Source organism: Vipera ursinii, assembly GCF_947247035.1.
Source record: "Vipera ursinii genome assembly, chromosome: 1".
Taxonomy (NCBI): domain Eukaryota; kingdom Metazoa; phylum Chordata; class Lepidosauria; order Squamata; family Viperidae; genus Vipera; species Vipera ursinii.
Genome location: NC_139512.1, coordinates 83,328,078 through 83,343,464, shown reverse-complemented (window position 1 = coordinate 83,343,464; position 15,387 = coordinate 83,328,078).

Sequence of the window (15,387 nt, the reverse complement as noted above, 5' to 3'; positions counted from 1 at the left end):
TGTGGGGAGGGCTGGTTTGCTGAAGGCAACCGCTTGGATAGTTCGTGCTTCTTAAAGCTCCTGTTTCTTAGTTCGTGTTTTGTTTGGTTTTGTAGCTATAAATTTGGCAGGCGTAATTCCAGCCTCTTGCCGTTTGTAAAGGGGTTGTCCCTGCCTTTTCTGCAGGGCTGGTAGCAGGCTGGTACAGAACAGATGTATCTTATTTTATTTCTTAACTTTGACTCCCAATGTCTTTCTGTAGTTTTTGTGGCAATATATAGAAAAAATTGTTTCTGTCACTGCCCTCTTCCTCTTCCTCATCCTCTTCCTGCTTCTCCTCCTCCTCTTTGAAATCTGGCATTTCCTGGTGGTTTCTAATTGAGTATTAAATTCTACATGATCAATTAAAATCAACTGGAATCTATCACTTGGCTGGAAATTTCATCAACTAGAATTTCCCATAATTTCACTTCTAGGATAGGTATATCGAACTGAAGATGATTGGGGCAAAGACCAGGCAACCAGTGAGTAGACCTGTTCCTTGTAACCTCTCCAGGTAGGAGAGGATGGGAGATGTCTATGAAGATTCTTTGTCATCCAGGTCATGGTTGTCCCAAAGGTGCTTTTTCACAAGGCAACTGGAATTTCTTTTTTCTCTTTGAAGACTTTTCGCCTCCTATCCAAGAAACTTCTTCAGCTCTGACTGGATGGTGGGGAATAGAAGGATTTATACTCCTTGCAGACAGCTGGTCATTAGCATTCTTTTAGAGCAGGCATGACATCATGTGATGTCACGTGACGTATCGTGACTTTTTCCCCATTGCCGGCAATGGGGTAGGCATGGTTTCGTTGTGATGCATCTGGCCTGCAGGCCGGCAATTTGACATGCCTGTTTTAGAGAATCATTAATGCCACCTGGAGGCTTATCTGTGTCGTCAGGGTCACCTGTGTAGTGCAAATAGGTGTGGAGCCTTCTTGGAACTGTTGAAAGGAATGTGTTGTAGACTGAAGATACTGTAGATGATGTTGTATCCCTCTCCTTCAGATAGAAGTATAAATCAGTGGTGGGATTCAGCCGGTTTGCACCACTTCAGCAGAACCAATAGCTAATTTTTTTGTTGCCCAGGCCCAGAATGGACTCCCGGAAGCAACATCCACACAGAAAACCAGTTGTTCACATATTTGAATCCCACCACTGGTATAAATCCTTCCATTCCCTGCCATCCAGTCTGAGCTGAAGAAGCTTCTTGGATGAGAAGTGAAACTTCTTCAAAGAGAAAAAAGAAAGGAGAGGATGGGAGATTGCCACATGTGCTGCTCCTCATGAGGACACCATAGGACTGTGCTTTTCTGCAGGTTTGAGTGCTGGGTAACAACAGGATTAGCTATCTTGTTTGCAACTGCAGTGGAGACTTTTAAAGGACATTAAGTTTGCAAACCTTTTCTGAATGAATTTCATTCAGAATTTTTCCATTAACTACTTCTAAGCTATTGGAGACCTTCAGAATGACAAGTTTGAAAATGCTGGGTGAGTCTACCTTCAATCCTGAAAAAATAATAATAATCATAAACTTAAAAATTTAAATAATCCAAGATAAACAGCAAAAAACTAAATAGGTTTTTGATCTTGGAAAGTTAGAAATGGATTGAGGGTTCTTTTCTCTAGTCAGCAAAATATCCAGTCAGGTTTGAGAAGGGCATGGTCCAAATTACATTCTTACTGCACATTTAAAACATTTGACCACTTTGTTCACCTGATCTCTATGATCATGGAGCCACCTGGGGCAGACATTATTATTCTCCCATGGTCGATGAAGTAAATACAGATTTCTTGCAAATGAGATAGGATGATGTTTTCAACATGATATCCAAATAATTATAAGAAAGAACTACAGAAAAAGAGTCCCTTTTTATCTTTAAAATGGAGGATTAAGTGAGTTCTTTTATGTGACCTTTTTTGTTTTCTGAAATACTTCATTCTAGTAGTGATTTATATTGTGTTGCAAGGAGGGCTTTATTGTCTCAGATTAAATTGATGCTATTCTGGGGATACTTCATAATAGCAGGGAAAAGAATCAGTCAAGTTTATTGTTATCTCATGGGACACTATGGCTGAATGCATTTGGAATTTAGGAGTTGACAGCATCTACAGTACTTGCCACAAAGTCAGCAAGGTCCTGATTTTCTCCCTTAAGTTGAGAATGTAGTAATGCTATATATGCCTTCTTCTGGTTGCCATAAAACATAATGTTAGTTCTACAGAATACAAAATATAAAACAAATGTGCCATCTTATGAAATGAACCTATTTTCCAACTAAAATCCTCAAACATTAAGAGTATTGAATAAGACAGAATTTATTTCATTATTTTTAATTTTATTAATAATCTTTATTAATAATATTTATTAATATTAGTCTGGAGTGCAGCTGTGGAGGCAAGGAGGGTGAAAATGGGAAGCCACCACGAGAAATGGGCAGACAGCGGTGGGGTGGGGGCTTCCCATTTTGGCCTCTCCCCATTGCCAATGCCTCTCACCTGGACTCCAGCCTAAAACCGAATGGGCAGTTTGGCTGCCATCCCCACCCCCCTCTGGTACCTGATCTTGCTTGGCTGCTGCCCCCTCTCCATGCTAGGACCATTTGAGCTTCTGGTCACCCTCAGCAGCTGCGCTCACTGCTGGTGGACTGCTGCCACCCCAGCATCTCCAGCAGCTGCACACAAGCATCTCCAGCAGGCACCCACAGCAGCAGTGCACAAACAACATTTGCCTGCCAGCCCCCCCCCGGGTCTTGCTCTTTCCCATAACCTGTCACAATCGCACCCCCCTCACAACCCCTTCACTCTCCCCAACACCATTGTTACCCTCTGCCACCCAATTGGCTGGTGGCTTCTTGTCCTGTGGAGGAAAACACCCTGGATAAAAGGTGTCTGGGTGAATAGGCTGGCCAAAGGGCGAGGGGCGGAAGGCCGGGGGCCCATTGCCCAGGGAAAATGGCAGGGGGAGGGCAAGCAGAGGAGAAAAGCTGTCTGGGAATGGGCTGGGGTTGATGACTGGAAGTGAAATGGACATGGCCAATGGTGGGAGCCTAAAGGTCCCATTCCGCTGGTGGGCTAGCTGCTTGCTACATGCAATTCAAGATACTGGTTAATAATCCCTCTCTGTAAGTCAGACAGAGTGGATGCACCTTAGGTCCCTTTGATCAAACAATACCATCTGTCATGAGATAGGAACATGCCCTCTGAAACAACACCACTTCTCCAGATCTCTATGGTTCCCCCTGATGATGTTCAGGAATTTACTAAAGCCAATTGAGCCAATTTAAGCTTTTCCATTTATTATTTATGATTTCTCTTCTGAACTCATATAATGTATATTCTTTTATTTTATTGCTCCTGCTTGCTTGCTTGCTTGCTTGCTTGCTTGCTTGCTTGCTTGCTTGCTTGCTTGCTTGCTCAGTCCCTCCCTCCCTCCCTCCCTCCCTCCCTTTCTTTAATGAAACTATCTTAAAGAAAATAAATAGCTGGGGTAAGACACCAAGGGAGATTTCTGCAGCGTCTGCTGATAGGCAAATTGAAGTGTGAGGTATTTGTTCCCCCTTAATCATTATATTTGCATTGCACCAAACAGTGTTATATATTATTGGGATTAATGTTATGGTAACACCAAGAAGAAAATTATCCCTTTGGGTTGGAAATGAAGCTTTGGAGAGCTTCAAGGACAAAATAAGTGAGAGAAGAACTCTTCCTAGACTTTGAAATTCCTTTCTTAGGCTAGCCCATCTCACTTCCCTAACAAAAATTTTCTAGAAGTTGGTGGAGGTATTCCATAATTCTCTTGCTGTTTTTAATCAAACTATGATTTAAATAATTCTTATCAGGCACTGCCATTGTGGTTCTCTGTTTGTTGTTTTTATACTTAGCACTGAAGTTATGAGGGCAATTTGGAAATAAACTTCTGTTTGGTTATCAATGACAGACACTCGCAGATACAGAACTTTTATTATACACAATAGAAAACTGCAAAACTTTTGACATAATCTATTGCTAAGCACATTGATTTGTGCTTAGATTGTAAGCCACCCTGAGTCTTCCGAGAAGGGTGGGATATAAATGGGATTAAAAATAAAAAATAATCACCATTCAAATTGAGGCACTTATCATAACGTCTTACAAGGTTTGAAATTCCTTAGTAGTAGCCACTCGGCGCCAAACCTGGGCTGTGTGGGGGTGGTGGTGATCAAAAACATCCCAATGAAACTGCTTCAAAGGTTCTTGGGTGCGTCTAGCAGTGCATGGGCCAGCATTGTCATGAACCAACACCACACCGCAAATTAGCATGCCTTGACGCTTGTTATGGATGGCTCGTCTGAGTTTTCGTAACATTTCACAGTAGACTTCGGAACTGATGGTCGAACCACACACCATGAATTTCACTAGCAGTACTCCTTTGGCATATTCACATTTGGCAGGGTTTTCTATGGCACCACTTCTGGTGTGTTGGTTCACTATAATGCTCTCCTGCACATCGCTAGATGCACCCAAGAACTTTTGAAGCAGTTGCATTGGGATGTTTTTGATCAACCCCCCTATAGCCCAGATTTGGCACTGAGCAACTACTACTAAGGAATTTTAAACCTTGTAAGACATTATGACAAGTGCCTCAATTTGAATGGTGATTATGTTGAAGAGTAATGTAATGTTGTAGTTTTCTAATGTGTATAATAAAAGTTCTGTATCTGTGAGTGTCTGTCATTGATAACCAAATTGAGGTTTATTTCCAAATTGCCCTCATATATAGAAGAGAAGTGAAATACAGTATACTGCAAATATTTTAGGATTGAAAACTTGCCATCATGTGGAAGAGTGACAATTTGTTGTGATCAGACTCTTTTTAAAAACTCTTATATGTTTTTTTCAGAACTTTTTTCCCACTTTCCATGTTGTCATGTACATTCAGGGTGTGCTCCTTGGAAATTGCATAGCCAACTGTGGATTAAAAAGAAAGGAGAATTTTTGTTCCTTGGAAATTGCATAGCCGACTGTGGATTAAAAAGAAAGGAGAATTTTTGTTCCTTGGAAATTGCATAGCCAACTGTGGATTAAAAAGAAAGGAGAATTTTTGTTTCTCCAAGTGCTGCATCAAATTCCTTTGTACATTTTCAGACAGTTATTCCATCTCTTCTCTTTCTGAGACTGTTCCCATCCCCCATCACAGTTGCTTTGCAACTTTACTCTGCCCCCACCCCCTTTTAGTTATAGGAAGAAACCATAAACTGTTCCCATTGTGGTTATTTTTTCCCCCATCCAAAAGTGCCACTGTTCATCCAGTGGCAGGTGCAGGCCAGTTGTCATGGCAACAAGGGAAGAGTGAGAAAATCGGCTTAATTCCACAGCTGATCATTAAAGGATGGTGGGGGGGAGAAGAGATAATTGCAGCAAAAAGGGAAAGTCAGTAATTATAGGAGAGCAGCAAAGATGAAAAGGCAGGGCACAGATACATTTGGAGTGTCATACCCTGCTGTAACCAGTTAAGACCCTGCTGCCTGCAAAGTGGTGGGAAATGACAGGCAATGCCATTTTCAAGCAAGTTGTATCACCTCCTAAGGGGGGGTTCATCTTTGGGTGGGCAAAATGCGAAGATGAACTAGAAAAGGGCTAGAAGCCAAGTGTTAAAATAAAATAAATTGTTTTCTTTAAGTAAGAACATGGGCTGCAGTTAAGGTCATCTCTCCTTCCAGTTTTCTTTCCCAGTGCTAGATGGATCTGCTTCCTTTGGTGAGAAAGGGACTCCAGTGTATGTGCTTGTGCAGAGCTGTGATCCCAGCAGCTATATATAAAGGGCTGTTCTTTGGATTTATTGAATATGAATAGCCCACTGTTTGATATGTAGCCTAAAGGAAAATTGATATTGATTAACTCATTCATAGCAGATAAGTGAATGGCTGGTTGTGTACTCATTGTGGAAGCAAAGTTTGGTACCACAAGATTAATGCAGCTGATTGCTGAAGTGGTCATAGATCTCATGACACAGAACTATCTCTTCCCATTTGATGCCCTCTAGATAGAGGGGATTTCAACTACAATATTGATCAGTCTGTCTGATGTGCAGCACATTAAAGTATGCAGCAGACTGGAGAAAGATTTCATAAAAGAACATGTAGGAGGAGGAGAAAGAATTGCTGTAATGGTTGGTTCCCAGGCTGATAAAAGATTCAGGGGACCATTGTGCAAACAATCAGTTGCAAGCCCCTCTCTTATCAGTGAGGTTTACAGGGGGGCAGCTAGAAAGAAACTAAATGAGTCTCTGCCAAAAAATATTTCAGGGATATATTAGTTGTAGAAGGGAAATAAATAATTCAGTTGCCAGAAGTCCTGCTACACCGTCCTTTCTTCTCAAGATACAATACAGTAAGAGTCAGTAAAGAGACTTGATGTGTATTGTGCTTCAGAAATAATAACTTTTGGGACTTCCAGAGAAGGAATGGTGAACTGAAGGGTTCCCATGAAGGCAGATATAACAAATGTGGCAAAGATCAAGGAACCAGTGAATAGGCTGGTTCTGCAGATGTTGTCTGGATAAGAAGAGGACAGGATATTTCCCATATCTGCCTTAGATGACTGGTCCTCATGAAGAGATTGCAGGACAGTGGTTTTACATTGGTTTAAGCACCAGAAGATGGCGGGATCAGCCATATTGCTCACAGCTGCAGCAGGTGGTGGTATGAAAATGGAATTTGCCTGGCTGCCGCTACCTCCCTATCACCCGCCCTGCCCACTGCCGCTGCCCCTGAACTGCCTGAACGCTGCCACCACTGCATGTAGTGGAAGGGGGTATGAAAATGGGATATCAGTCACATCTCCTGAGCTAATCCTATTAGGAGACATGTTATGAAATTCTTTGTGAGTGTCCCATTGATGAATTGGCCATGTTGTCCTGCAACAACATGGCGGCAGTGACTTGGCAGAGGCAACTTGCAGTGGCGAGGTGCTCGCAAATTGTGGGCAAATTGTCCCATTCCGTTTTCTGAAAAGTACAGATCTCTGGGCATATTTAGGGGTTGCCGTGAAATAGAAATCACCTTCATAGTCCCTGTTTGCTAATGTGTTTGGAATAAAACTTTGCTGCCAAAATCTAGAATTAAAGTTTGTGATCCTTTACACAGACTTTGGCCAATCTTTAATCTGTTTATTTGGATTCTTGTGAGGACAGCGTTATCATCCGTACGTTTCTGAGGAAAGATGAGTTTCTGTGTAGACTATATGTTTCAACAACATAGAGTGTTCAATGTTAGTAGGGTTTATTTCTTTGGCAGATGAAATATCTGCTTTTTTCTGCTATTTGGGAAAATTCTACTAGAATCAGATGGTTGAATTACAGAGAATGGCTGCATGATACATGAGCCATTTTGTAAGTTTAACTTCATTGTACACTTTCATATAACAATATTAAAGGCTAGAGGATATTTAAGCATGGATGGTATTAATGAGATCAATCAGAAAGGGTTTTGTGCTGGTGAGTGTATATTTATGACAGTCATGATTTACCGCTGTCTTTTTCCTAGTCCCTTTCCAAATAAAAGGATCTATGTGAGACTAATGAGTAATGACAATAAATATTTGTAGAATTTTGTTTTAAAGCATAATTAATTTTATCCCAATACCTTGATTGCATCCTTTTTAAATATGTATATTGGCCTCACTCTGTTTAAAAGGTCTCATTCTGGATCTCTCCTTCCCCCATCTGACAATCTATTACTGTCATTTTGGGGGAAAAACACCAAGCAATTAGTACTGAAGTAGAGGTGTTTGAGTAACATAATAATCAGGCTGCAAAATGTAATTTTCGTTCTGTTTTGGAGATGGGATTATTTCAAAGACAGCTCATTAAAGTATCATATGCCAACAAAGAATTTCATAACCTGTCTTCTAATAGGATTAGCTCAGGAGTTGTGATTGATGTATTCGTCCTTTATATTACTTTGTGAATTAAAATCTCATTACTTGGCATGCCTTATATTAACAATGGGCATCTTGTGGCCCAAAGACTGGTTGTAGACCCTAAACCTCTTTTTGTGATACCCACAGACCTGACTGTATAGTCAATGTCAGCAGTACTATTGGTGGTATTGAGCAACAATATTTTCCTGCTGTTTTCATGTATGAAGCACTTGAAAAAAAAAGTCCCAATGTAGGACTACCACAGTTCCAAGTGTAATAAAAGGGGGGGGGAACCCTCCCTCATGGAGGTTAAAAAAACAGAAAACCCATAGGCATAGAAATAAATACCTTTTAGAAAAAGGGGGTTAAATGCAATGCCTGCCCCCCTTTTAGGGCCTCCTTTTTCCCTGCTTTTGAGGCGCTGATTTTTAAAACTCCACAAAAATTAAAAGCATCATTAGGCTAGAATGATTAGAAATAAAAAGCATTTATTATTATTATTATTTTCCAGCTCCCCAAAGTAGGGGTTGTTTCCCAAATACACAGGCCTCTGTTAATTATTTACTTTATTTAGCTTATTCTGTTTGTTTTGAATGTCCATAGAATTAGTCTAGGGTTAAGCTAATCATGTACCCAGAGGGTTGCCTGCCTTGACTTATTGATGAGGTTAAGTTCAAGACGCCTTATCTGAAAATAGGGTTGCTAGGGTTACTCTTGCTTATCCTGATGGGCTTAGGCCTACACGTCACTTCCGCTCGCCTTATCTGAAAATAGGGCGGTTACTTCCGCATAGGGCCATGATCTGCTGACGTAATCAACACCACGTGGGTTTGTTTACTTTGATGACGTCACTGATCAAAAGTGCTGATAATTTTCATTAAAAAAAGGTATACACTATAACTACTACTAAAAAACAGAAAACCCATAGGCATAAAAATTTTGCTATGAATTTTAAAAGAAATGTCATTGTTTACACTAACGTTCTACTCATTGATTAGCAATAAGTCCTTCTGGATGTTTCCAACACCTAGTCCCCGATCTTCAGAATGACAATGGACAGAATGCTCCTTCTGTTAATATGTAAAATAGAGATATTATTCTTCAAATCAGTTTTATCTCTTTTATTAGAAAATCACATCCATACAAATCACATCCATATAAATTCTCATTTATTTTTGTAGGTCATCATCTCTGAAGTTACCCTGCTGAGTTCTAAGTATTGAAAGGACACAGTAAATGAACACAAAGAGGTTTTGTAATGATGTCTTTTAGCAAATAAGTGAGGAAAACTAATTGGATATTCTTCAGGGTAGTCAACAATACTTAGATCAGTGTTCCCCTTTTCTATCTCTAATTACTGTTGGAAAACACATTGTTGTCTTAGGTGAAGGATATCCACAAATTTCTTTTGGCATTCTTAAATTCTGAAATAGACTTCTGTACCAACAGCAGTGTCAAAATGTAATATAAGCAGTCTGTTATCAAATATATAACAAAGATCTTGGAAGTGGGACAACACATCACTTTTTAAAATTTCATTATTCATATTAGTGGTTGTAAGTATTATGAATTGGACATAGCCTCTTCAAGTAGAATTACATTCTCCCTCTAATGTCCAGAACTATTTAAGTTACTAGATTTAGACAGAGTAGATGTTCATGAAGCCTTTCAGAACTACAGGTAGTCCCCAACTTATGACTAATTGAACCCAGAATTTCAGCCATTATCAAATCACTATGTGTCCATGCCCAATTTTACAATCTTTTGTGAGGCAGTTGTTAAGTGAATGCCATAGTCATTAAGTGAACGTCATGATTGTTGTGTAAATCAATTTTAGTTAATGGTGGTTTTTTTACTGGAAATTGGAAGCAAATGCCAGAAATTGGTGAAAACCATCGAAAATCATAGTCACGCGACTGGGGGAAATGGCAAACTGTCATGAAAATGAGCCAGTTACCAAGTGCCCAAAATGCCATCATCTTATTGTGTGTGTGTGTGTGTGTGTGTGTGTGTGCGCGCGTGCGTGCGCGTTTGTGTGTGCAATCATTGGAACTTTGAAATTTTCTAGGAGGATCTGTCTTAACTTCTAATGGTTGTTTAGCTACAGGTCATTAAACAAGGACTATCTGTAAATTTAATATTATTGACATTCATTTTAAAGTTTTAGTCTAATTAACTCTAAACAAATCAATTCATATCCTCTGCCTCATTAGAAAGGGTAATCATCTAACAACCTTGGTTTCATATCAGCCATGATTCGACTCCCCAATAATCCTTCTTGAGAATTTTGTAAGATGCAAAACTACAAATGTGTTGCTACTATTTTTTTTTATTTACATGTGCTCCCAATCAATCTCCATATTTTGCAGCAGTTAACAGTCTTGCTTGTGATATGTCCAGTTGTATATACATAATATATGAAGTCATCAAGTCAAACATGATTCACAAGCCACTTAGGATGAAATCCAATATAATGTGGAGAATAAATGTCTACTTGTGCAGCAGAGCTTTCCTTCGCTTTATTTTATGTTATAAAAACAATGTTGAAACTCTAGAAAAGATGCAGAGAAGAACAACAAAGATGATTAGGGAACTGGAGGCTGAAACATATGAAGAACGGTTGCAGGAATTGGCTATATCTAGTTTAATGAAAAGAAGGACTATGAATGACATGATAGCAGCGTTCCAATATTTGAGGGGCTGCCACAAGAAAGAGGGAGTCTATTACAGGTGAAACTCGAAAAATTAGAATATCGTGCAAAAGTTCATTTATTTCAGTAATGCAACTTAAAAGGGGAAACTAATATATGAGATAGACTCATTACATGCAAAGCAAGATAGTTCAAGCCGTGATTTGTCATAATTGTGATGATTATGGCATACAGCCAAAATTAGAATATTGTGGAAAGGTGCAATATTCTAGGCTCAAAGTGTCCCACTCTAATCAGCTAATTAAGCCATAAAACCTGCAAAGGGTTCCTGAGCCTTTAAATGGTCTCTCAGTCTGGTTCAGTAGGAATCACAATCATGGGGAAGACTGCTGACATGACAGTTGTGCAGAAAACCATCATTGACACCCTCCATAAGGAGGGAAAGCCTCAAAAGGTAATTGCAAAAGAAGTTGGATGTTCCCAAAGTGCTGTATCAAAGCACATTAATAGAAAGTTATGTGCAAGGGAAAAGTGTGGAAGAAAAAGGTGCACAAGCAGAAGGGATGACCGCAGCCTGGAGAGGATTGTCAGGAAAAGGCCATTCAAAAGTGTTGGGGACTTTCACAAGGAGTGGACTGAGGCTGGAGTCAGTGCATCAAGAGCCACCACACAGAGACGGATGCTGGACATGGGCTTCAAATGTCGTATTCCTCTTGTCAAGCCACTCCTGAACAACAAACAATGTCAGAAGCGTCTTACCTGGGCTAAAGAAAAACAGACCTGGTCTGTTGCTCAGTGGTCCAAAGTCCTCTTTTCTGATGGGAGCAACTTTTGCATCTCATTTGGAAACCAAGGACCCAGAGTCTGGAGGAAGAATGGAGAGGCACACACTGCAAGTTGCTTGAAGTCCAGTGTGAAGTTTCCACAGTTTGTGTTGATTTGGGGAGCCATGTCATTTGCTGGTGTTGGTCCACTGTGCTTCATTAAGTCCAGGGTCAATGCAGCCATCTACCAGGAGATTTTGGAGCACTTCATGCTTCCTTCCGCAGACAAGCTTTATGGGATGCTGACTTCATTTTCCAGCAGGACTTGGCACCTGCCCACACTGCCAAAAGCACCAAAACCTGGTTCAATGACCGTGGGATTACTGTGCTTGATTGGCCAGCAAACCTGCCTGACCCGAACCCCATAGAGAATCTATGGGGCATTGCCAAGAGAAAGATGAGAGACATGAGACCAAACAATGCAGAAGAGCTGAAGGGCACTATTGAAGCATCCTGGTCTTCTATAACACCTCAGCAATGCCACAGAGTGATAGCTTCCATGCCACTCTGCATTGAGGCAGTAATTGCTGCAAAAGGGGCCCAAACCAAGTAGTGAGTACATATGCATGCTTATACTTGTCAGAGGTCCGATATTGTTCTATGTACACTCCTTGTTTTATTGATTGCATGTAATATTCTAATTTTCTGAGATTGTGGATTTGGGGTTTTCATGAGCTGTATGCCATAATCATCACAATTATGACAAATCACAGCTTGAACTACTGTATCTTGCTTTGCATGTAATTAGTCTATCTCATATATTAGTTTCCCCTTTTAAGTTGCATTACTGAAATAAATGAACTTTTGCACGATATTCTAATTTTTCGAGTTTCACCTGTATCTGAAGTACCTGAAGACAGGACAAGAAGCAATGGATGGAAACTAATCAAGGACAAAAGCAATCTAGAATTAAGAAGAAATTTCCTGACAGTGAGAACAATAAACTAATGGAACGAGTTGCATCCAGAAGTTGCAGGTGCTCCATTACTGCAGAGTTTTAAAAGAGATAGGGCAACCATTTGTCTGAAATGTTATAGGTTTCCTACTTGAGAAGGGGGTTGGATTAGAAGACCTCCAAAGTTCCTTCCAACTCTATTATTCTGTTTTTCATCTTACATTATCTGCACGCACTCAAAATCTATTCTGGAGCTTGTAATACCAATGCAGGAGTAATTTCCCTTATTTCGCTGAATTAACGGAAATCATGTATATTTACAAAAATGTACTGTTGGACTATTTTGTTGATATTCCTGCCTTAGCCATCTACTTTGAACTTTAAAAATAAGATAGGAATTGACAAATACGGATGAGCTTTCATTTGTCAGATCAAAAACTTAGACTAAGTCAAGAAAGAGAAATATGTGGTTTTTCTAGTGTTGCACTGTTATCCTCAAAAAAACAATAGGAGCATACAGAAAAATTAGCAAATAAGCAGGGGTCAGAATCCAGGAAATCAGATTCAGGAATCAAGGACAATAGAACCTAAGATGTAAATCAGGATCATAAACAGAACAGACATTCAGTTCCCGTATACTGAGATAATATAGGTCAGGAATAAGAATTTATGACTATTGAATTCTAGCAATGCACCTGTGTGTTTGAGATGTATTTACAACCAGTAATTCTGTTTCCTCTTGTATGGTTCCAGCTTGTTTAAATTTGAGTAATTTCAGGAAGTCTAACAGTTCTTTTTTCCCCTTTTGTTAGTTGCCTTATAATGTATGCTGTTGACTGTCAATGAACAGGCACTTTTATTTTCAGTGTCAGGTTGTTTCAGATTTGATCAGTGGAACAACCTATCTCCAGAAGCTGTGAATGCTCCAACACTGAAATGGTATAGGCTTTCCTGCCTGAGCAGAGGGTTGGACTAAATGACCTCCAAGGTCCTCCAACTTTATTATTATTGCTTTTGTTGTTGTTGTTGTCTAGCCCTAGGTCAGAATAGACATTCTTCTCAGCTGGGTGACATTCTGCTCAGCCGTTCTTGCATTAAATAGCAATGCTTTTTCAACTTCCTCTAGTTCAGCCACTTTCTGGCTAGACATAAAGCTTCCAGTTTATCTTCACCTATTCTTTGACATAGCAATGGTTCCCAAATGTCTTTTTTCCTTCTCTTATTTGTTTGAATAAAATAGATTCATGAAAACTCTCAACATCTTCCTCCATGGCCATGCTACTTAAGGTTCAACAACATTTAAGGATCAGTAGGTTACTCATTTCAGATCTAAATTACATTCTCTTTCCTTCTACTCATATTTCCCTCTAGCCAGTTTAGTCTATAGTGGTTAAGGCACCAGGCCGGAAAGCGGGAGATTAGGAGTTCAGTCCTGCTTTAGTCATGAAAGTCGGTTGGGTAACTTTGGGCTAGTTACTCTTTCTTAACCCAATCCACTTCATAAAGTTGTTGTGGGGAAAGTAGGAGAGAAAATTGTGTTGGATATACTTGACAATCTTAACTGGGGTTTATTTTTTGGGTGGGGCTTATATTACAAACATCCTGGAAAATCATGCTAGGGCTTATTTTCCAGTTGAGTCTTATTTTCGAGGAAACACACTATTTGCTACCTTGAGTTATTTGTAAAAATAATAAAGATGATAAACAAACAAACAAACATCAGACATGTGTAATTTACAATAGCAAATCACTTATAGCCCTGATATAGCCCACATCGTTTCACATGTTTTGCACAACAAAACTATATTTTCTTAAATTTAATTGATATTCCATATTAGTTATTGGTCTGTATTTAGCTCCTGCGTTACAGATAGTCCTTTTTTTTTTATTGAAAAGTTTTACAATACAGTTTTCCTTTAAAGAACCCCCCTTCCCCCACCCTCCTCCCCCCTACCTCCCCCCTACCTCCCCCCCTCCCCCCCTCCCTCCTCACCGCCCTCCCTCCCCCCCTCCCCCCTCCCCCCCCGACTTCCCAGAGCTAAATACAAGGTATATATATATAAAAAAGCAATCATAAACAACCATATACTAACAATTACAAGTTCTAAAATCCATTACTCTCTAGCTTGTATAGGATAAAACAAGCCTTAGCAATATTAAATATATATAAGAAACTAAAATAGAAAAAAGAAAAAACAAAGCGAAGGAAGACTTATTCGAATGCTACATAAAACTTCTTAACCCTATACTTGTTCTGGATAAACTCAATCCATTTTCTCCATTCCATAATATAATGTTCTTGTGAATGATCTTTCAAATAGGCCGAAATCTTCGCCATCTCTGCCAGGTCAGAAACCTTTAAAATCCACTCTTGTATAGTCGGCAGTTCCTCTTTCTTCCAATATTGACCTATCAAAAGTCTTGCTGCCGTAACTAAGTTCAGCATCAGCTTGGAGTCCACAACTGTAGCGTCAACAATTATTCCCAACAAAAAAAATTGTGGGCAAAACTTTATCCTCCGTTTAAAAACCTTCTGCATATTCCACCAGACTTTTATCCAAAAAGCCTTAACCTTTTTACAAGTCCACCATATGTGAAAATATGTTGCATCTTCATCACCGCACCTCCAACATTTAGGCTGATAATTCGGATACATACTTGCAAGCTTTTTAGGATCTAAATGCCATCTATAAAACATTTTGTAAAAATTTTCTCTTAAGTTTTGAGCTTGTGTAAATTTTACATTCCTCACCCAAATCTTTTCCCAGGTGTCCATTGTAATAACTTCCTGAATGTTTTGGGCCCATTTTATCATGCAATCCTTAACCAGCTCTGTTTCTGAATCGATCTCTATCAATGCAAGATATATCCGTTTAATATGTGCTGGTCCCTGATTTCTAATTTGCTTTATCAAATTTTCATCAGTCATTACAAAACCATTTTTCTGGTCTTCTTTCCACCTGGCCCGTAACTGAATATATTGAAACCAAGTTTGAACAACCTTCTCTTCTCGCAAGAAATTATATGATTTCAGGCACCAAACATTCCTTTCCAAACTTAAAATTTCCTTGTAAGTAGTCTCATCGTGTTTGAAACCAG